Source organism: Gopherus flavomarginatus, chromosome 8 (assembly GCF_025201925.1).
Source record: "Gopherus flavomarginatus isolate rGopFla2 chromosome 8, rGopFla2.mat.asm, whole genome shotgun sequence".
NCBI lineage: Eukaryota > Metazoa > Chordata > Testudines > Testudinidae > Gopherus > Gopherus flavomarginatus.
In genome coordinates, this window is record NC_066624.1 from 97625801 (window position 1) to 97648786 (window position 22986).

General features: G+C 36.5%; 1 protein-coding gene across 7 annotated transcripts in view; it reads right to left on the minus strand.

Annotated features, from left to right (window-relative positions):
- The window catches only part of MECOM (MDS1 and EVI1 complex locus), a 478598-nt gene that overhangs the window by 208411 nt on the left and 247201 nt on the right, over positions 1 to 22986 (minus strand). The window contains exon 1 of one of the 7 annotated variants that reach the window (XM_050965807.1): positions 21308 to 21381. The exons of the other annotated variants lie outside the window; for them this stretch is intronic. The gene's annotated coding sequence lies outside the window, so the exon portion shown is untranslated. Of the gene's footprint in view, positions 1 to 21307; positions 21382 to 22986 lie in introns of those variants that run through there. 7 annotated transcript variants of the gene reach the window in all.

Genomic DNA, 22986 nt, shown 5'->3' on the forward strand with positions numbered 1-22986 from the left:
TTGACCACAGTACAAAATTCTCAATTAAATTCCACAGAATGAACCAAAAGCCCCATAGAAAACTACAAAATCTTGGATTCCACTGTTGGCAAATGCTGACCTTATAATAATGACCACTGTTTGTGCCCCAGAAGATACATTTATTTGTAAAAGAAAACCAGAAACTCACTGAGACAAGTGGAAATTAAACCAGGGAGGTTTTCATTTTAATTTATAGAAAAAGCTGAGGGCACATCTTATGATCATTCTGAACAAATTAACTGTGTAATTCTTGTTTCCTGTCAAATCAAGAAGTGGTTTAGTGACTTACACTGAATGCACATGTTATGTGTTTCACAATAAGTTTCTCTCCATTTAAAAAAAACAAAAAACAAAAAAAAAACCTCCCCACTAATCCAGGCTAGTTGCTGTATAGAGAAGGAAACCTCCAGACACTTCCCCTGTAGATCACAAAAGGAAACATTAATCAAGCAAAAGATGGGAAATTATGGCATCTAGCAACTAAAGTTCAACCCAAGTGGCCAAGTTTTAGCTGATCACAGGGAACAGGTGACTATCCATCAAATGACCTATCATAACACACATTAAAATGTCTGGGTTAATCAGGACAGTAGCCAAGAACAATATTTTTCTGCTGACTTTCATAATAGAGGGTACAAAAAGCAATTCCCCTGAAACACTCATCTCCAAGCATCCAGAAAAAAAAACTGATTAACTAAAAGGAATTCTAAAAATGATTTAAACTGCATTATACTATCGCCTTATCATGAAATAAATACAAGACCAAGTATGTTTTAAACGAAGCTTAGATTCTTTTAGACCTGCAAAGTTTAGGTGTAAGTTTGAAAATATACCAAAAGCCATTCGTTTTTGCTATGTGCTGACATCTATAATCTGTTTACAAAACAATAAGTAAATGAAAATGAAGATAATAAATATATGAACTCATCAACGGATTGTGAAGTCAAGTCATCAGCATCTGTCATGGTAATTACTATGAGAAATATTTTTCCCTTCAGAACTGATGGAGAAGAATATTCTTATTAGGCAATTATTTCAGGTGACTAGTATTGCTTACAGTACTCCTTAATTAGAAAAATATCAGTTTATAATGTGAATATAATGGATTACGTAACTCGTCAGCAAAGTAGATATACATTATCTGCATTTCATAGGTGAGTAAATCAAGGCACAGACAGCTTATGTGACTTCCTCAAAGTCATACAGGATGTTCTTAACCTGGAACACATCAATTTGCTGCTACTGCTATGCCTTAACCACAGTGCCATCCTTCCTCCCCTGTCACCATTCCCCATAAACACTTAATGCAATTAGTTCTTAGTTTATTATTATTTGTGTTACTGTAATGCCCAGGAACCACAATCAGAATCAAGTGTTCATTTTGCTCACAGGAGTAGTCCCATTGGTTTTGTTTGATAGTTTACAATAGGAAGGAATATTTTACTCCTGTGAATGAAGGTTTGTAGGATTAAGCCTCTATCATGTAGCATTGCTGTATGGAGGAGGTGTAGGGCCAGGAGTTATCTTATAATGAACAATTTGTGAGACATTTAGCATCTCAGAACTGGCATGCTCAGGCCAATGCAGCATCTATTTCAGTATTAGGGACAGGATGCATCTGTGGCAATGACTTCATGATTTCATTGGAGCAGCATTAAAAATTCTTGAATAACAGCTTTCCAGGTAGAAGGCATCCCCGAGACAAGGCTTATGTGCTTGAAAAATGTCCCACACTTGCTTATTAGGAGTCTAAAATGAAACATATAGGGCCAATTTGTGCACTCAGACACAGATACACAACTCCCATTGGCTTCAGTGCAGAATCAGGTCCATCAACAATATCTGAGAGAGAACAATTTCTCTAGCTATAAATGTGGGATAAAATAGACTGGTTGTTAATTATTTTTTCTCAAGGTCCAAATTTCTTGGTCAAGGTATAGTCAAGGTCCAGACTCCAGAGAAAATAATGAAAAAATAACAATAATGATGATAAGAAGTAAATAAAAAGATTTTTGGGTCCATTCAAAAGCATCTGGTGGTCCAGATTTGGCCCACAGTACACCTATTGACTACCCCTGGAAATAGATTCAGCGAAGCACGTGCTGAAGTCCCAATGAAGTCAAAGGGATTTAAGCAGGTGGTTAAAGTTAAACATATGCGTAAGTGCTTTGCTAAATGGGGATGAACATGGGCACAGGTTTCAAGTTCAGCACATGTATAAGTGCTTTGATGAATTAATAAAATAAAAGTGAAGCTTAGCTGATGGCAATAAGTTTATATCAAATATAAATGTATTATGGTGTATAAAGACAATAATTACAAATCTAAGCCATATTCTATTCCACTTAGGATGACCAGACAGCAAGTGTGAAAAACTGGGACAGGGAGTGGGGGTCAATAGGAACCTATATAAGAAAAAGACCCAAAAATCAGGACTGTCCCTATAAAATTGGGACATCTGGTCACCCTAATTCCACTGAATTGGAATAGAATAGAATAGAATAGACATCTTTAAATGACATAATGTTTTTGTCACAGTTAACACAGGTGGATCTTCCATGCATGTTAAGATGATCATTTCCCACTTTACCTGTTTCTAATGCTCTTCTTTTCACTTTCAATAGTTTGTTAGAAAGGATCATTATATAATTATAATAAATGCTAGAGTTGAAGTATGTGTTTAGTGAATCAGAAATCTTTGGCAGAGAGACATTACATTTAGTTATGTCAGTTAGTGCAAGTAAATTTCCCAACTTTGCCTCAGGAAAAGGAAAATATTTGTCAGGCAAATGATGAATGGATTTAACATCATTATACAATGAAGGACAAGCTCAGTATATGTATACAAAGGATACAATTCAAAAGATTCTATAATAACAAGCTCATTAAAGGAGTTTTAAAATTATATGTATACAAACCAAATGGAAAGCTGATAAATCCTTCATGTTAGATGTATAAAGTGTTTACCTAAACAGAAAGCAACACCACTAATTCTCATAAATGACTATTTAAGAATGCATGTATTGATTACTTCAGGTTTGATCTATTGGAGAGAATTGGAAGTAAATGCTTTTATTCCTCAACATCTTTTGTCTTTCATACACCACTTATATTATATCAAGGAAACAGTTTGAGCTCATTCCAGATCTTTTAGAAACATGGGCAGAAGCTAAGATACATGTTTCCGTATTTGTGAGTTGTGTTCAGTGTCCTTTGATACAGGGATGAGTTAACTATTAAATGTATAAGTGCTTTGAAAACATGCCTCTGATGGCCACACACTTCAGCTACCCTGTGTGGGTGCACAAGGGGGGGTGAGAGGGAGAATACATGGACCACTACTCCCTTGCATAAGAGCTAGGCACAATCCTAGTCCTTGAGTATACAATGTGCAAGGATCAGAATAGTCTAGCAGCCACACTAGTGCTACACTCCCCAGAGGAATGGGGCAAGTGTGGATTACAGTGACAATGGAGCTGGACATAAATGTTGTGTATGGTTTTCATTACACCATGTGAAACTACATCCTGTAAAAGAGCACAGAGTAGCACTCAAGCCTGTGCTCCCACAAAGCCTGAGGCCTAATGCCACCACCTTGTCATCTGGTTTTCTCCACCTCCAAAGGTAAAAAGCTTTTGACTAGCAGGTAGGAGGAAGAGGAAAGATAGCCTTGTGGTTAATCTCAGGAATGGAAGTCAAGGGATTTTATTCCCAGTTTCTACTAAAGTTCATGTGTAATTAAGCAGGAAACAATCTCTGTGCCTCTGTTTTCCCATCTGGGAAAGAATGGAGAGAGAATTTACTTCACAAAGGTGTTATGAGGCTTAAGTATTAATGTGGTTGAAGTAATTTGAGATACTTGCATAGATGGTGGCAGAAGTGCAAAGAATGATTATTATTATAACAGAAAACACTTTTATTCCTAATGCAAAAAGAGAACAAATAGCAAAAGCACTGGTTCAAAGATACAACATTAAAATGGAGATTTCTTTTTTATTTTTAAACTTTCTAATTTTTCAATGATGTGTTCATCTCCAGAAGTATCATAATTAAATTCCAACTCTTCCTGAAAATAGGTTGCCAATTGTTGGAGTTAGAGCATGCTTAAGAGAAACAAAGAAACAAAATATTTAAATCCAGAAATGTTAACACTTCTGTAATCCGCAATAATTGTCATGAATCAGCCAGGAAGCGGGGAAAAATTGACAGTGTCTGGGCTTAAAGCCATGGATCGTATCCACTGTTTACTGTTGTATAATTTACAAACTTCTGTTCTTTCAACAGCTATTCAGAAAATGAAGTTGTTAAGTAAATATATAGCGAAAAAAACCAACACAGAGGAACAGAATGACTCCCTTACATCATCCGAAAGGTGATGGCCTCTGTAAGGGAAAACAATTTTCTAAGATCTGCCAAAGGCACAAGACTATTAAACACATCACATAACATGAAGGCTATGAAAAAAATTTGCATGGCATTTTTCATCACACATCAACTCTCCTTTCTATTGGTATGTAGATCTGGAGATAAGTCCTTACATATTTATGCTATCCAGGTAAACATATTTCATGTGAATGTACTTGGTCCTAATATAATCAGATTACAAACATGAAATGATGGAAAATGAGTGTATAAGGTTAACACTTTTAGTACATAGAAATATACAAGGACAGAGATTTTCAAAAGGGAATAGTGATTTTAGGAAACCAAAGTGAGGCATCCTACTGGGCCTGATTTTCAGAAAGTGCTGAGCCTCCAACCCTGAACATCAGTCTTCTTAAAGGTGTCTCATGTTGGGTACCCAGAAACAGAGATACCCCAAAACAGTTAGCCACTTTAGAAAATCTTGGCTAGAACATTCTGAGTGATGGCTCAGAGTTCTCAGAACGTTCATGACTCTAGTGGTTATATAACATAATGCCACGGTAATATTATCAGTGTGAAACACCAGAAAAGAAGTAAGAAGGAATGCATTACCTTTCCCACAGTTACATGAGGAGGCTTAAGAAATCATTTCTCTATTAGAGTCTCAGCACTGTTTACCTACCGATATCCTTGAAGGAATGGAATACAAAGATGAGGGCGTGAATGCTATCTGCCGTATCACCACTTTCAGGCTGCTAGGACAGTTTTATTTGCTTTATAGTAACTCATTGCCAACTTCATACACAAAAGTTAAACAAGCTTTTTGGATGACAACTCTAAAGACAGTTTTGAGGAGGGGGAACAGACTACAAAATGACTTCAAACTCACTGCTTAAAAGGGGTTAGATGAAGGTTACTGAAGGGGGCTCCCATTTTTTTCCTCGTTGCTATTCCAGTAAACACAGTGGGATAGATTGTGTAAGGAATGCAATGACCTGCATCAGGGCGATGTTGAGTAGCTTTTCCCCAGTAGGAGTTAGGGGAGGGGCGTATGCTTCAGGAAGATCAATCTTTCCTGGAGCTCTGCACAGCATTGGGGGAGTGCCCAGGATACAATTTCTTTTGGGAAGGTGCAGGACTCTCACTGTAGTGTGCATAACCCTCAACTCCACCCCAAAGGGCACTAGAAGAGAGCTGCTCCTGTGCTCATCTAACCTGACCCACTCAGGGACCAGACACAACTGGACTCTAGATAAGGTGTACTGTAACTTCAGACTCCCTGCAAACTCTTCCCCTTTACTCCCATACAATCCCCAATGCAACATTTCAGTAGAGAGCCATAAATGTTTCAGTTAGAGCCTGACCCGACTGGGAAGATTCCCATTAACTTCAGTGGGGTCTGGCTCAGGCACTAAGTGAGAGTAGAATTTGGCCTCTTTTCTCTGGTGGTAGCAAGGATACCACAAAAAAAAACTGCACTTAAGTGGAGTTATGAAAATATCAGCCACTGATCCAGAAGTTCTGAACAATTCAGTGATGGAAGGTCATTTCATAATTGCCTCCATCTTTCCAATTCTCTCTCCAGAGAATAATTACTTCAAGAAACAAAGTCCTGGTTTATTTTACTCAGGATTCAGAAACTCTTTGCTTTTATAACAACAAGCAACTTCCCCCCTGCGTTGGACTGTTGAGAATATTACCACTGTCAGTTATATACTGTGGAGCTTGTTAACCCTTAATGTTCTCAGCATTTACAATAGCGTAAAAATATGCTAAGTAAAAAAAACAGCCTGATATTTTCAGAATCAACAAAAACTGGTCAGCTCAAAACTCTGCAAAATCAGTCATTCATCTTGTTTTGTTTGTAAATTGAGAAAATAAGACTATACAATATTTGATTTGTACAATAACTAGACTTAAAAATCCAGCAGGTTCTTTTTTTTTCCCCATGATGCTGTCCATTGGCTAGAGCAATGAATGATCTTTGGCATTTCAAACACAAAAGTGAAGGAGTTTGGTTGGGCAAATGTTTAGATGGTTGAGCTACAAAACTACTTGAATCAGATCTTCACAGAAGTTTATGGCAAAGCATGCAAACAAACTAAAAGATGGAGCCTTGTAAACAAGATCATAGTGGTAACTAAGTCTACAGTGTATTCTTCACAGAGGTCTTATTACAGCTGTTATCTCCGCAGAGGAAAATGGGAGAAAGACTAACTATCTTAAGTGAATCAACCCATCAGCACTAAATAACTGTTTAATTAAAGTTATTGAGGAATATAAGGCTAACAGGTTATCAAGCGAAAAATTCTTACCTAGCTCTTGTTTGTTTTATAGTACAAATAGCTGGAGAAATAATACATGAAGAATAACAGATATTCTATCTCTTTCTCTGTTTACAAATTGTTCCCAGGTGGGCTGGAATTTTCTCAGTCATATTTGTTATTTGATATTGTTTAGCTGAACACTCTCCACGCATAATTCCTTGGTCTATAGATTGTTTTAGAGCACTTTGGTCAAAGTATTTGATATTTGAAATTTAAACTGTGTACATTAAACTGTGTATACAAGGGTTTTTTACTTTTTTTATTTATTTTTATTGGCTAAACTGTTTTTTGAGGTTCTGAATGTTTGTATAATTGGTTTTGCACTTTTAGTTCCTGTCCTGGACTGGAACAAGAAATGCCAAAACATGAAGAAGAAAAAAAGTTTTGCAAATATTTCTGACAAGGCCAGGACGACCTAAAATATGCAAAAACTGGTTCTTTGTCTTAGCCTTCTTCTTCTTTATTATTATTTGTTTACAGTTGTCACTGTGTGTAGAGCATATCATACACAAACATAAATATATTCCCTGCTCAAAAGAGCTTACAAAGGCCCCAATTCAACATGATACTTAAGTATGTGCCAAATGTAAGTACATGATTAGTTCTGTCAATTTCAACAGGCCTATTCATGTGCTTAAAGTTAGACACATATTAAGTATCTTGCTGATCTGTGACCTAAAAAACAGACAGAGAGAAAACAGGATGTACAGAGAAATCCGGGGGTGGGTTGGGGGAATAACTTAATGTGAATTCTTTTGTTTGTGTTTGTTGTCTACATACACTAATTTGTAAGTTAACTTCTTGCAGGCCATATGCTTACGAGATTTATATTTCAATTTTATAGATTTAATAAGTCAATTCAGATAAGCAGCCAAACTTCTGGTTACTTATCAGAAGTGAATCCAGATTCTGAATCTTTGAGGTTCATTGATCTCCATGATAGTTATATAGATAAATAGATCACCAAAATCCTTTGAAGGCCATGGTAGAGGAGTGGTGGATGGAAATAGATGCATTTTTTATCAAATTACAAGGACTTTGAGGCAGCTAATTTTTACATGAATTTTATAGGTAAAATGCAAGGGCAAACCGAAGATAATATTCCTCAAGTGAAAGTAGAAATCAAAATATTTGAATTTCAGTCTTCAATTAAAATTGTTGGTGTAAAACACCATTCTTCAGCTGCAGGCAGCTATCTGGCTTCTGGACTATAATGCCTCTTTCCTGTCACAAATCCTGTTTTAATCCATTTAATACTGTCCCCTCTCTAAATTCACCTTGTAAGCCTGAAGAATAACTGCTAAGGATAAAAGTATTTTTCATGGTACAGCCACCTTCAGTATAGACTTTATTTTGTTTAATGCCTACTTCAAAAATAATTTATTATCACTCCTGTGTTGTGTATATCTCCTACAGTTGTAAGAGTCCCTCAGTTGAAAGCAATACAACATAACACTCTGTGTTCATCTCAAGAACTAACTATTCCCTAATTGGGGAGAAGAGAGCAGAAGCTGGCAGTATTAGCCACTATAGCTCAACTTAAACATATTTGATAAGCCATAATGAAGGAGTCACAGAATATAGTTCTTCTAATTATTGAAACAAAATTATGATCCAAAAGCAAATCAGTGAAGACAGTGACAAGAACTTCCAGATCCATGCTCAGCAAGGGGCTGTTATGATCCCAATCACCTAAGACCAAATCGTCAGGGCACAAAAATGAATCTTACTGCATATCACAGATAAGGCAGTCACTTTCAAGGTCACTTCTGGAAGTATACACAAAGGTCAAGTCAAATAGACTTATAAAATTAATCTTATACTTTCTATACCAAACCAACACATTAAGTTTGTCATGCAACTACTTGAATAATCTTAAACATGCTATGTAAATCTTCCTTTTAAAAAGGTGGATTTCATTAATGAACTTGGTGGCAGAAATATACCTTTTAAATGGGTATATAATAATTGTATCTTTCTAGATTAAATACTTTTTTGATTCATAAACACCATAGCTGTTCTGAAGGCATTCAATGCTTTCTTTGAAGAGTAGTCTCATCACAGTTATATTATAGGTCATGAAAGACAATTGAACTTTTCTTCTCTGGGATATAAAGATACAATATGCATTTAGTGTTAGCTCCAGCCTACTCAAACTGGGTAGAAGTAACACATCAACTAACATTCTAGCTATTATTTGAATTTTTTATGTCTTCGTTACAGCTCTCTTCTCAACGAATATAAGAAAGTTTCTGCACTTTGTTTGACCCTATTGAACTTTGTAACACTGACTTCCCAACACCCCTGCTGAAGAAAGCTACTAAATCTTACCAACTATCTCTTTGTTGTCTCTTGTATTTTCCCCGCCCCTCCTTCCAATCTTACTAAGGCAGTTGAGCTGCACTTTTCACCTCCTCTGTTGACATAAAATGAAGTAATCACATTTATTCGAATATTCACTACAGATCTTGTCAACATCTTGGTTTACCGGCCAGGAAGATAGTGTTTCAAGACTGAGTCTTAAAACTTTACAACATAGACCTACTTGCTTCCTAAAAGCAATGTAACTGAATTAAAAACTCTATTAATAAATCAAATAAATGTTGACACATCTCTATTGAAATTGAGCCATGAAAACTAATCAGCATCACATCAAACATTAAGAGTATAATACAGAAATACAATTCTCAGAAAACGACACTAAAAGAATATTGAAAGCAAATAATGTAGTTCTGCATTTGGGAGGATACTATAGTCTGTCGCCCTGGAAATTAGTGTGATACCACAAATTGAGCATTATGACTTCATTATTACTGGGTCAAATGAGAGAATCAGGTGGTTAGACAGAGAACTTTTGTCAAAACAGAAATATGTACAAAGGTATAACACAAACACAAGGGTATAACAACTGCTACCGGAATCAGTGGCTGCTGATGCCTGCCCCGTGATAGGGTTTAACCTTTCCCCTTGTTATGTGACTGGGGTAAGGAAAGAAAGTATCATACCCTTATTAGATGTAGACAGGCAAATTTATCTTTACACACACAGGGTGCTAGAGCCTTAACATTCCACTTGTCCTATTGGAAAGAAATTGTATTGTCCCGAAAATATACTCTAAAATTGTGAACATTCACATCTGGTGACATATGCGTGGGAAAACGATTATTACCTTTGGGCCAAATTCTGTCTTGTTCTATATGCAACTTGCATTTCAATCAATGATAGGTGGTCTAAATTTGGATCTACAGATTTACTTCTGCAGCATCTAAGACATTCTGAAGCTAAAGAAAAAAGGGTGCAGTTTAGGCCTAAATGAAGAGAGACCAATGGATTAGAGGCCATGAGATTCCATGTACATCCTCAAAAAGAGCTAAAAGGTTAAAAATCTGGTTTTGAAAGGAAGGGATTGGTAGGAGGCTAACACTGAGAACAGGTTTTTTTAAAGATTGTTTGGAATATAATAGACCTCGGCAAAGATCTAGCGCCCATAATGAAACTACTGCTCTCCTAATATGCTGAAAATTTGCTCTCATAAGGCTGGTCTGAAAATGCACATGACGGACCACATAAATTGTTGTCTCCTATAAAAATTCAAACGGCTTGCCAGTTTCATCTTTTTGGGTTTTAATCTTTTAAAAGCATGTTCAGATTAGATTCATTTGATTTTAGTGAGATTGTGCTCTAAAATAAATGGCCTATGCTCACACACATTAACACATGTGGCATTCCTTTTCGGTAATCCTCAAAGAGGCTTTTGATTTTCCTTCTGATTCACCAAAAAAGCAGCAGTGAGCAAGTGAGATGAGCAGTGGGATTTGGATGGCTCCAAGGTCACCACATACATTTACATAGGAAACATATGGTTATGGGAAAACTTTCTGCTTCACTTATAAATGGGTTTCGGTGCTGTTTTCACAGAATCTGATTCTCAAACAGATAAAATCTCTGTGAAACAAAGATAAGTCAGAGGGAAATGACATCCCAGATAATAAGGCAGCCCATCAGCATCTTAGCTACAGAATCACAGAAGCAAATGCAGAGTTAGCAGTGCTATTAGACTGATCCTGCTCTGGCTGGAGTCAGCGAGTGCATTCTGACTAATTCTAGTGGACCACAATTGGGAACTGTGGGGAAAATCCTGACCTATCTTCCATTGCCATAGAGACTCCCTTGGCAATGACAAGGGGGCAGAAAAGGCAAAATCTCCAGGAAGCCCTGCATGGTACAGAGCTCAGTTACGTAGCAGGCCTCCTGAATAGAAGCATATAAAGGAGTGGTGAGGGTGGGGCACATGCAGGCTGAGGGAGGGGCAAAGATAGAGACCTGCTGATGTTACACAGATCCAAGAGAAGAGTGGCATGTAATATAACTACTGGAGTGGACCTTTTATTTTAACAGTGAAATATTCATTCTATCATCCTTAAAACTGACAGGCAGGTAGCTGTAAAGGAGCCATAACAGCCTTAACACAATAGAAAAAAATCTCTGTTCATAGTACACTGTGATTAATGAGAATGTATTAGAGATATACATTAATAAGTATAATATAATCTCAGTATTTTATTACTGTTTTCATGATATGACACAGGCAAACCTATGAAAGCATATTTAATGTATTCACACAGCCATATTGTGGGTGTAATTTATATAAACTGTGGAGATGGTTTATAGTATACCTAAAGAAAAGCCACTATAAAAGTTGGTGGGGCGCAAAATTTGACTTACTTTCTTTATACTTACATCCCTCTGCAAAGACCTTGCAATTCTTCATATCCTCCCCTTTCCTCCACTCACCTTCCCAAAAATGCTGCAGTTTGGCAGAAGTGGGACCGAGGGGGTTAGAAATAGCAATGCAGGGATTGCAGCTCTCATGAGCAGCTCCTACATTAACAGGTTTGTACAAAACAGGGAGAGGAGGAAAGACAGTAAGGATAGCGACTAACAGTCCTCCAAGGGATTAGTACAAACTGAATTAAAAATACACAAACTTTCTAAACACACTGTCATTTTTTGTTTGGCTCACTCATAAACATAGCCCCAGCAACCCCCTTTCCAAGCCATCCCCAGCTGCAAATGTTTGTGAAGAGCAAAAAAACAGCAGAAGAAGGTATATTATATTGACTGAAGTACTTATATTAATTTTCAGCTTTGTTGACTAATAATTCTGGTTTTCAGGCAGCTAGGATACTTCCTGCAGAAGTAAAGCTCCTTTGATTAAATATGACAAGACTGAAAAGTAAAGGAAAATGCTGCAGTTATCTTTGTGGCCCCTAGGAGGAGTATTCTGCTTGCCAACTTCTTGTGCCTTTGTTTTCTCTTTCTTTTCAGACCAGGCCAGTTCCATCTATGTTTTTCTGGCACCTATTCTTTTTTAATAATTTTATTTGGAATAACAATCCTATTTATCAGTATTCCCAGTGAGCACAGTACACTGTTTGTTGCCTCTTTTGCTCTCTTCTCACATAACTAGGTCTCCAAAGGATGAGTCTGTTGAACTTAATTTAGCACCTATTCATCTACACCCCTAATTATATAACCATAACCACTTTGGCACAGTTTGGGTTTTTCTTTGTTGAGAGAACATTGTCTGACCTATTTCAGATAGAAGTATTTGTGAAAAGGAGGATTAGAATCGCTGCAAGGTCTGACTAACAATACAACAAGGAATGGACAACAAATGTAAACATCACGGATCAAATTCATTTCTGTTGTGACTCCCCTGAAATCAGTAGAATTACACTAATTTGGCCTTACCTAATTAATGAGAATATTTTGAAAGGCAGCAATAGTTTAGGAAATTGTAAACATAAATATCATCTTTCTTTTTCTTTCTCTTTTTCTGTGGTTCACATAAGAAGAGATCAACTAAGCCCAAGATTTTATAACGTGCCATCAGTCCTAGTCATATCTAGAGTTCCAAATACTAAACTTGGGGTATGTCTACACTCAGAGACTATTCAGCAGCATAAACCCATAGTGTAGACACAGCCTACACTAACAGAAGAGGTTTTCCGTCACTGTAGGAACACTGCCTCCGCAGATAGCGGTGTCAACAGAAGCAATCCTCCATCAACACAGCTTTGTCTACATGGAATATCTGGTCAGCATAGCTATGTCAATCAGGATGTGGTTTTTTCACACCCCTGGCTGACTAAACTATGTCAACCTAACTTTTAAGTTTAGACCAAGCCTCAGTGCGGCTTCAGAAGTTTGGGGGCATCTCCTATGACAGAGACAAATTCATTTCAACCAAGGAAGTGTAAAAATTCTTGACTAATTGCTGCAAGGATTCAGTGCTCAGGAACATCATGGGAAGTACAAGTGGGGAATTCTTGTTAGCAAAGGATAAAGAAGAATCACAGATCACCCACAACCATGATCAGGGGTCTTTCAGTCTGGAAGCAGTATAAGAGAAATGTAGACCTTATCAAGGGGCAACACCTTCTCCTTCCCCCTTGCAACCTCAAACCCCTGAGCCAGCAGTTCTATCAATAACCCCACACCTCATTTTCATTTTACTTTTTCCCCATTTAAAGAAAATTGCATGTCAAAAATATTGAAAGATTACATCTTGGGACATGAGACATTGGACCTAAAGCAGAATGTATTAAATGAGGCAGTTGTCTTTTGTTTGAACAATACATTCTGCACATCCTCAAGAATCTCAGTGTGCTCTGCAAACATTATTAAATTCAGCCTCATAACACCCAAAGCAAGTATTCATAGATTCATATATTCCAAGGCCAGAAGGGACCGTTGTGATCATCTGATCTGACCTCCTGTCTAACACAGGCCACAGAACTTCCCCTAGAACAATTCCTAGAGCTTTCAGAAAATCAGCCTATCTTGATTTTAAAATTGTCAGTGATGGAGAATCCACTACAACCCTTGGTAAATTGTTCTAATGGTTAATTACCCTCGCTGTTAAAAATATGTGCCTTATTTCCCATCTGGAATTTGTCCAGCTACAACATCCAGCTATTGGATCATGTTATAACTTTCTCTGCTAGATTGAAGAGACCATTACTAAATATTTGTTCCCTATGTAGATATTTATAGACTATAACCAAGTCACTCCTTAAACTCCTTTGTTAAGCTAAACAGTCTGATTTACTTGAGTCTATCACTATAAGGCACGTTTTCTAATCCTTTATTCATTCTGATGGCTCTTCTCTGAACCCTTACCAATTTTTCTACATCCTTCTTGAACTGTAGACACCAGAACTGGACACAGTATTCCAGCAGCAATCGCATCAGTGCCAAAAACATAGATAAAATAACCTATGGTAAAATAAACTATGGTAAAAAAAAACATAGGTAAAACAACCTCAATTCCTACTCAGGAGTACCCTGATCCTGCATTCAAGGATCTAATTAGCCCTCTGGGACAGAGTGTCCACCATGACACCCAAATCTTTTTCAGAGTCACTGCTTCCCAGGATGATTTCCCCATTGTGTAAGTACACCCTAGGGTCTTTGTTCCTAGATATATACATTTACCTGTGTTAAAATGCATATTGTTTGCTTGAGCCTAGTTAACTAAGCAATCCAGATTTCTCAGAATAATTGACATGTCCTCTTCATTATTTACCAATTTTTGTATTCTCTGAAAACTTCATCTGATGTTTTCTTAGAGGTCATTCATAAAAATGTGAAATAACATAGAACAAAACAGAGCTTTGCAGGACCCCACTAGAAAAACCCACTCCATAATGTATCCTCACTTACAATTACATTTTGAGACCTATCAGTTAGCCAGATTTTAATCCATTTAATGTGTGGCATGTTTTATATCGCATGATTGTCCCTAGTTTGCAGATGGGGGAACTAGAGCACAGAAAGTGTAAAGGCCTTATTTTCAAAAATAGCCTCTAATTCAGTACTTTCATGTTTGGCCCTGGCCTATTTTAGAAACCTAGGGTCTATTTTTCAGAAAAACTGAGCACCAACAACTCTAATTAAAGCCAACGGGAGCTGTGCATGTTTAGTACCTCTGAAAACCAAGTCATATGTCTAGACAAGGGCTCCCAAGATTAGAGACCACTTATGAAAATGTATGCCTAAATGCCCTACCTCACAAAGGAGAGCATGCAGACTGTAGAAACTTTTCCCCCCTCGATAAGGATTGGTGCAAAATCCTTTTGTAACCTTATGTAAACAGCTCATTTATTTCCAAACAGGGTGATTATCTAGGCTAATGCAGGGTTTAGTGATTAACTAAAAAGTAAGAGCTTCCATGAACCTTACCAAATGTTGGTACAAATCCAGATAAATCTTATTTTTTCTTTAAAATTCAACCACATCATCTACACTTCAATTCACATGAAGCCAACATGATTAAATATTATCAGAGCAAGTTTTTATTTCGGAAGATTGACCTTATTTAGCAGTAATCTGGTCCAATAGTAGGGTGACCAGATGTTCCGATTTTATAGGGGCGGTCCCGATTTTGGGGGCTTTTTCTTATCATATTCCCTATTACCTCCCACCTCCTGTCCTGATTTTTTACACTTGCTATCCGGTCACCTTATCCTAGAGGTGTAGAGTCAGTGCAGTTTACTCCTTCCACAGAGCAATGTGGAGTTCAGGAGGAAGACTGTGATTCCATAGTCTCCTTCCTCGATTGCTCAAGGTACAGCACAATGGGATGTTAGACTGATATGCCACAATCTTACCCTATCTTTGTTTGGCTGCATTATAGACTTTATGAGAGTAGTGTCAGTGATGAAACATGATATCAGCGGTACTAGCACATAAAAGTTCAACCCTATAATATAGTACTAGTATGCAGCACAAAAGAGATAGCAGCAAATTGCTGTTATGAAACATTAAGCACCAGGAAATATTATATAGGTCTATCCACAATTTTGTATGTATACACCAATTTTCTGCAAAATCTAAGATATTTCTGTCTTTTTCCATTACAAAGATAATCTTAAATAGCAATCTGCTGCATTTGCAATGCAACAATATGTTGCATGAATGTAGCAGTAAATAAAAAAAATCCAATAACCATTTTTATAATATTTTCAGTAATGATATGAGTAAAAAAAATTGAAAAAAATGTTCTAGGAAAAAAATTGAGAACATTTTTTGGGAAAAAAGAGACCGTTTCAAACACTTTAAAACTAAAACAATTTCAATTTTGTTCACAAAATAGATTTTTGGGTTTTGAATAGCCAACAATTAACTACTAATTAAATCATAGTAAATAAATATTCATTCTGATTGTAAATTCTTCAGGATATGGACCATCTCTTTGTTCTGCATTTGTACAGTGCCTAGCACAAGGGAGTCCTGGTCCTTATTTGGGGCTCCTTGGTGCTACCAAAATACAAATAAATAATATTAATAAAAACGGTCTTCAGCTGAACCATAAAAGTTAAAAGGTGTAATCCAGTGATTGTAATTGTCTTTAATGTGTCCAACACACACTTAGCATTATAGAATACTAAATAGCAATGAACTACTCTTTCCTTATCCTCTTCATCTCAGTACCATGTCAACTTCAAAGCACAGATGGGCAATTAACATATGATTATTGCTGGGCATAAGTAATCTAAAAATACCTAACACAGCTGGAGTCGGACACATTCTAAATACATTGAAAACAATGGGGTAAAGTCATCTCTGCTATAATTTCACTGAAGTCACTGGGAAATACAGATGCTTAGCATCTCTGGAAAAATCAAGCCACTTATTTAAATGTTTAAAAATATAAAGTTAGATGCTTAACTTTTCAGGTACCCAGTTTGAACATGCTGACCACATCTCTTTAGCTTCAGTTTCCCCATCAGTAAATACGGATAATAAACATTTATCTACTTCACAGCAGAATGTTACTGCACAGGATGCATGTTCTGAGATTCTGAATTGTAATGATGTACATTCATGATTGTAAAGTGCCTTGAAACCCTTGGATGGAAGATGCTGTATAAGGGCAAAGTATTACTTTAATTCCATCAGAACAGAGCTGTTAATTGTCACATTTGTCCAATGTAATTGTGAAATTTTAGACAATGTGTCATTGAGAATACATTTTTCACCACCATAAATACAGTTTTTTCCTCTGACATTTTCAACATCATGCTATCTGAAATCTGACACAATACAAAGGACTGTCTGTCTTGTTTTCTACATGTTAGTAGCATATGTCAGTTTATGTGTGAGACTGTTTTTGGTATTTGCTTAGATCTCATACTGTATTTTTCTAGTTTGTTTCATTAGCCTGTTTTCAATGATAGATTTATATAACAAAGTAGTTATGATGCCTGACCTCTCTAACCTTTTCAAAGAGAGGTTAAAATTCCAGTGAAATCACATAGTGTTCTATGTCATCCAGAGCAAACCATCTTTTCAAAAAATATGACAGAAAGTTTTGTAATAACATTTCCTGAGTACAACCTAGGGAGCATTTGTGAGGAACAGTATGAAGTCATAGAGGTAGTATTACCTATAAAATGAATGAAATGTTAATAAGGCAACATTTCTCTATCATTAAACACCCGCCACCCACCCACTCCCACACACAGAGCTAATATTTAACTGGCTAAGACTGCTAATGTTTACAAAATTTAAATTCCAGAATTGCATATTAAGCAGTACAGGATCAATGCTGTTAGGCCTAAATAAAAATATAGCAGACAAAACCAGGTATACCAGCCTGACCAAAATCAGGCTAACAAAGGTTTGGGGGTAATTCCTAAGTAAAAAAAAACTAAAGAGCAGCATGTCTCACAAAGCACTAAAAAAAAGTAAAATAAAAAAGGGGCTGCATTCCTGGTATAGTACCAACTGTGCTGTGTTAAAAACAGTTCCTTTAAAAAACTAATAAAAAATCCCAGCCTCCCTGTTTTCACTCCTTGGTTCAGTTCTCTGTCTGTTTTAACTCCCCTACATTCCTAACTTCTGGTGCTTGCTAAAATATTGTTAATCACCTAATGCTGTAATACATATATACTAAAAGTGTCTAGTTTTTAGTTGTTAAAAAGGAGGTGGGTTGCTCCAGTAAATAATTTATAATGCAACAAAACTGTCTATATAAGCTTATACTAAAATGTAAAAAGCAGGCTAGTTCTCTCTGAAAACAAGCTGCTCTCTAACAATGCTATGGGTGGTATAGTTTTGTTGAAATCCACTGTCCCCCACTGATCAATAGAAAGGTAAATATACATTTATGATATGCATCACATGTTGATCTGGTGTTGCTCTGTCAAAATACTGCATTTATTCCTTAAGGTTTCTTGACATGGCACCTGCCTCTTTTATTTAGTGATATATTATACTACATGATTTTGTTGTATAGATGGTCGATGGATGAGAATGAACTTTGACCCATTTAAATTAAACCTAATATTTATTGTTATAGGTCTGACTGTGATCTTGAAAAGTACTAAGCATGGCCTGCTGTATATACAAATCACATAAGTAAAGGAACTGTTTAAAATATATCTTATGCTGTGTAATTGATAAATTAATTCATTTGAGGATGAGCATCTATAAGAGGTTTGTGGCATATTGCAGCAGATTAAATAAAAATAAATGTAAAAAAGAAAATTTTGAATAGTTACAGCCACAATCAATATAACTGTGGTAATAACACATACATATTATACCGATTATTCAACAGAGAAAACTAATATGAAACTACTGATATTCATGATATCTCGTCACAGAGATTTTGTAAGTAAACACAAATAACTGTATAAAAAATTGCTGTCATTTTTAAAGGAAGAACCAAATTATTTTTTGCTCATATGCTGCAGAAAAGTCATATAATTCTCACCTTTTATGCTGTTATCTTAGATTTTACACTTCACTTAGGTTAAACAATGTTCTGTTTATAGTCAGTTTCAATTCTTGGATTCTCATGGACTAGTGAACTGCAGGATTTGGGGCCAAATCATTGCAGAGGAATATTACATTTCTAAAGCAGTACATCTGTCTTCACTGAGTTTTCTTTAATTTAAAGGAGACGATGGCACTAACATTCGGTTTTGTAAAATCTTTTTAAAAAAACAAACCCTAAACATTCATTTTGGGCATAAACTTCCTAGCACTGTCACCTTTACCTGCTGTCAAGTTGATACTTTTCTTTAAAGTTATCTTTTTACTATGGATTTGTTATAGTATTACTGCAAAGGGCCTTTTCCACATGACTATTTAGAATGTCAGTTGATCTTCAATACTATGCTATTTTTTGAAAATACTCATTATTTTCCACAATAGTTATACAGCTAAGTAAAGTCTCAATAGTGAAGTTGCCACAACCTCTGAGTAAGGGGCAGTGCACAGCTGAACTCTTCCAAGAGCAAACCAGAAATCAAATTTCAGGTTTTCCCCCACCCCCTGTCCTGGGTGGAGGGTGGGGGAAGTAATCTGTGTCAGCCCTTTACCTGATGCAGATGCATTCCACTGTGTGCCACATGGCAGGCTGCCAGTGACAGAGACAGGACTTCTCCCATTTCCTGCCATTTCCTATGCACTTGTGCAGAAAGGGGAGTAACAGCCCAGAGTCTGAACTTTGATTCACAATAGGGGTAACTCATGTAGGGGAGTAAGGAGGTACCTTACCAAGAGAGTAAGGGGACACCAAATAAAGAGGCACCTGGTCAGGAGCAATGTCACTATCCATGATCTACACCAGGGGTCGGCAATCTTTCAGAAGTAGTGAGCCGAGTCCTCATTTATTCACTTTAATTTAAGGGTTTGTGTGCCAGTAATGCATTTTAATGTTTGTAGTGGATCTCTTTCTATAAGTCTATAGTGTATAACTGAACTATTGTTGTTTGTAAAGTAAATAAGGTTTTTAAAAAGTTCAAGAAACTTCATTTTAAATTAAATTAAAATGCAGAGCCCCCCAGACCAGTGGCCAGGACCTGAGCAGTGGGAGTGCCACTGAAAATCAGCTCATGTGCTGCCTTTGGTACACGTGCCATAGGTTGCCTACCCCTGATCTACACCTTAATAAATATGTTGACATTGATCTCAAACACTTCCAGAGACAGATGACTTACATCTTCAGTTGGGGAGCACATACAATGTTTAAGAAAAGAGCTTATTTCTCCTATTTGTTAATGCAAGAATCTCTAAAGAAAATTCATACACTCATGCAAATGCACACACACACACACACACACACACACATTGTACCTTATGCAGGAGAGGTATATTTCTCTATGTCATTGTTGACGTTGACCAAGGTCTGTTCGTTTGCCAAGACCCCACCTAATTGCCATATGTAAACATATAATGCAGGACTTGTGTATTCTTGAACACATTGCATAGGGAATCATCCTATGGTTATTCATATACAAGATTTTGCCCCCTTTCTCCCTCTCCCCCAGTAATCTGCACCTATGCCATTCCAACCCACTAAAAGGAAACTTCAGCATTCCTACTAAATCCTTAGAACATTGCATTTTCCTCTGCTATAACACATTGAATTGGATTAGAAAATAAGTAAGATTATAGTACATGTTCACCAAAGAACAGATAATGGCTTTACTGAGTTGAACATTTGCAATAAAAAAAACAAATTTTGCTGACCTAATTTTTTTATTTTCCCACAGTTTATGTTATATATGTAAATGAACATGGGCACGTTTTTCATATATGTAACTGGTAATAACTTTTATCTCCACCATTTTGCTATTGATTGCTTCTTTAACAACAAAATGCATCACAAACAAAAATGAATGAAGCTGTCTAGGAGAAAGTTCTATAGTAGCTTTACTGTCAATTCCCATCATAAATAACCATGACATCATATGAGTCTTATCTACGAGTTGCTGTTACTGATCGATGGCATCACTCTAGTAGTGTAAATAGCTTCTAATGTCCCATCTTCAACCTTCAAATAGGTTCTGATTATTTATGATAGCTGTTAGGTTACAAGTCTGAGCTGCGGTTTGGATTTATTTTCTACTTATAGCTGCTGTGGATTTCAAGTTAGATAGGATTATTTTTTAGTTAAGATGATGAACTGGGACAGAACTGTCATGAAGCCTGGAGAATCATCATCTCATTTACTCTCTGCAGCAATTTGACTGTTAATCCAGAGAGGTTAAAGGCTTCTTATTAAATAATTCAAAAGATTAAACAAAAAATCTTGGTTACTTTGCAACTACATTTTATCAACCTGGTTCAGTGTCCCCTAATCAATGTATAGTGCACAGGGTTAAAAATAAAATAAATAATTTTCTTTCATCTTGTTACTGAACTATGAAAGAGTTTTCGTATACTCAGAACTATATAACTGGCAAAATCATCAGGAAAATTTTACAGCCCAGGAACAAAATCTACTTGTCAGCCCTTCCCACGGTGATCATGAAAAAACTAATGATATTTTACTCACTCATTCAAACAAAAAGTATTCACTCTAGGCTAGTAGAAATTGGGAAGGATGTTATAATCTATATATTTCTTATGATAATGAAAGCATTTCCGCCTGACCACAACAGCTCCAGAGTACTTTTTGAAAATTCTACAGCATTCACATACACACAAAGATGTTTACAATAAAGAAATCTTGCATTAGAAGTACAGAACAACAACACATATAGAAACAGATGCAGATATAGATTTTCACTTACCACTCTATTTGAAAGCAGAATAAGGGAGTCAAAGGCACTTTAACGAATGTATTATTTATATTTCCAGAGTTGTTCCAGTTCGTCTCTTTTCTTGCACTTAGCAAGTGCACTAAGTTGATGAGTATTCTAAAGGGAATGGATCATCTTTTCCAGCATCAACAATAATTAATAAATGGTTAGCATTCTATAGCTAATTTGTCTCAAGGAAACATCCTTAATGACTGTGAAGGAAAAAAATCAATGAAAATAAAAACGCAGGAGTGATGAATATTCTGTTACTCTCATTCTTCTGTGACCTTCTGAGGTGTTTCAGATTTAAAAACTCATTGTGTCATAATCTTTTATTTCCCACTCTACTATGAATCATCAGTTAATTTGTAACTTCTATCTGATTACAAGTAATCTATAAACTGTCTTGTACGTAACAACAACAAAAGTCTCTCTTGGAACAACATCGACATTTCATTTCTTTTATGGTGATTTTATGCATATTTTACTATACTGCACCTGGTAAAAATGTCATTATGGTATTTGGCGTGATACCCTGACAATGCAAAAATGTTGGGCTCAGCTTAAGAAATCCAAAGCATACCACTAAATGCTCCAATCTTTATATCTATGTGGCAAGCACTTACTTTTTCAATTCAATATTTCCTCATTGGGATTGTTCTGTTTGGTTAAGAGCTGTAGGTACTTTTAGTAGTACATACCTCCTAGTACTACCCTGTTTCTGTTAAAGAGTAACTATAACATGTGGAAATGTAAAGTCTTAAACCAAAACAAGCAAACAAAATCCTTGAATCTCTTCAGAGTGTTTAAAAGACAGTAATGACCAGAAAAACTAATCGTATTTCTCCCCTTGTTAATATTTCGGTTTATAAAAGCATGTATTATGACATCACTTTAGAGCACTTTCCCTTCTAGTCTCAGTTTAATTTTCATTTTTTTCCAAGTTTTAATTAGTATTTCTTATATCTTAAGTAAACTTAAAACCTCGGAGGGGAGAAAGTGGGAATGTGGCTGCTAGGAGCTGACAATGGCTGTTTTGTCACATCTAGGCACTGGTAGCCACTCAGGAAGTGGGGACCAGTCCAGCCTGCTGATGCCAGGGGTGGATGATTTATTGCCTAGTGTCCTCGGTGGCAATTGGACCCCTTCCCGCTGTCACTCATTCCTTGCAAAGATTCTGTCCTAAAGAAGAGGTTTCCCCCTGCTCTAAAGAGATTACAATGCTTGTCATAAAGTGTCTTTTAGTGGAGGGAAACTGGTATGAAAATGGGTAAAGAAAAGAAACAATCAGAAGAGGAGAGAAGATGGATGTTCTGTAACCTTTTCTCAGAGACCCATTTCTTCTACTTTTTCTCCTGTCTTTAGCAGGTTTTTGTTTTGGCTGATGACAATGCGTAATAGCCTGATAAATTGATTTTGTGAGTCCTCTTTCTCATCTCTTGAGAAGACACTAACTCGTTGGGACTTCAGAGGGCTCTCAGAGGGAGAAGACAACAATTAGTTTGTTGGTGGATGTCAGAAAGTAGCTTCAAAGTTTTGCCAGGAAAAATCCTTTCTGATAGATCAGTGCTGACAACATTGGCAGCTGCTAGGAATAGTGGAGCTGGAACCACCCTCTGAATCTCAGGAGCAGGGAAAGATTGCAGTGTATTAACTCTGTACAATGGTTC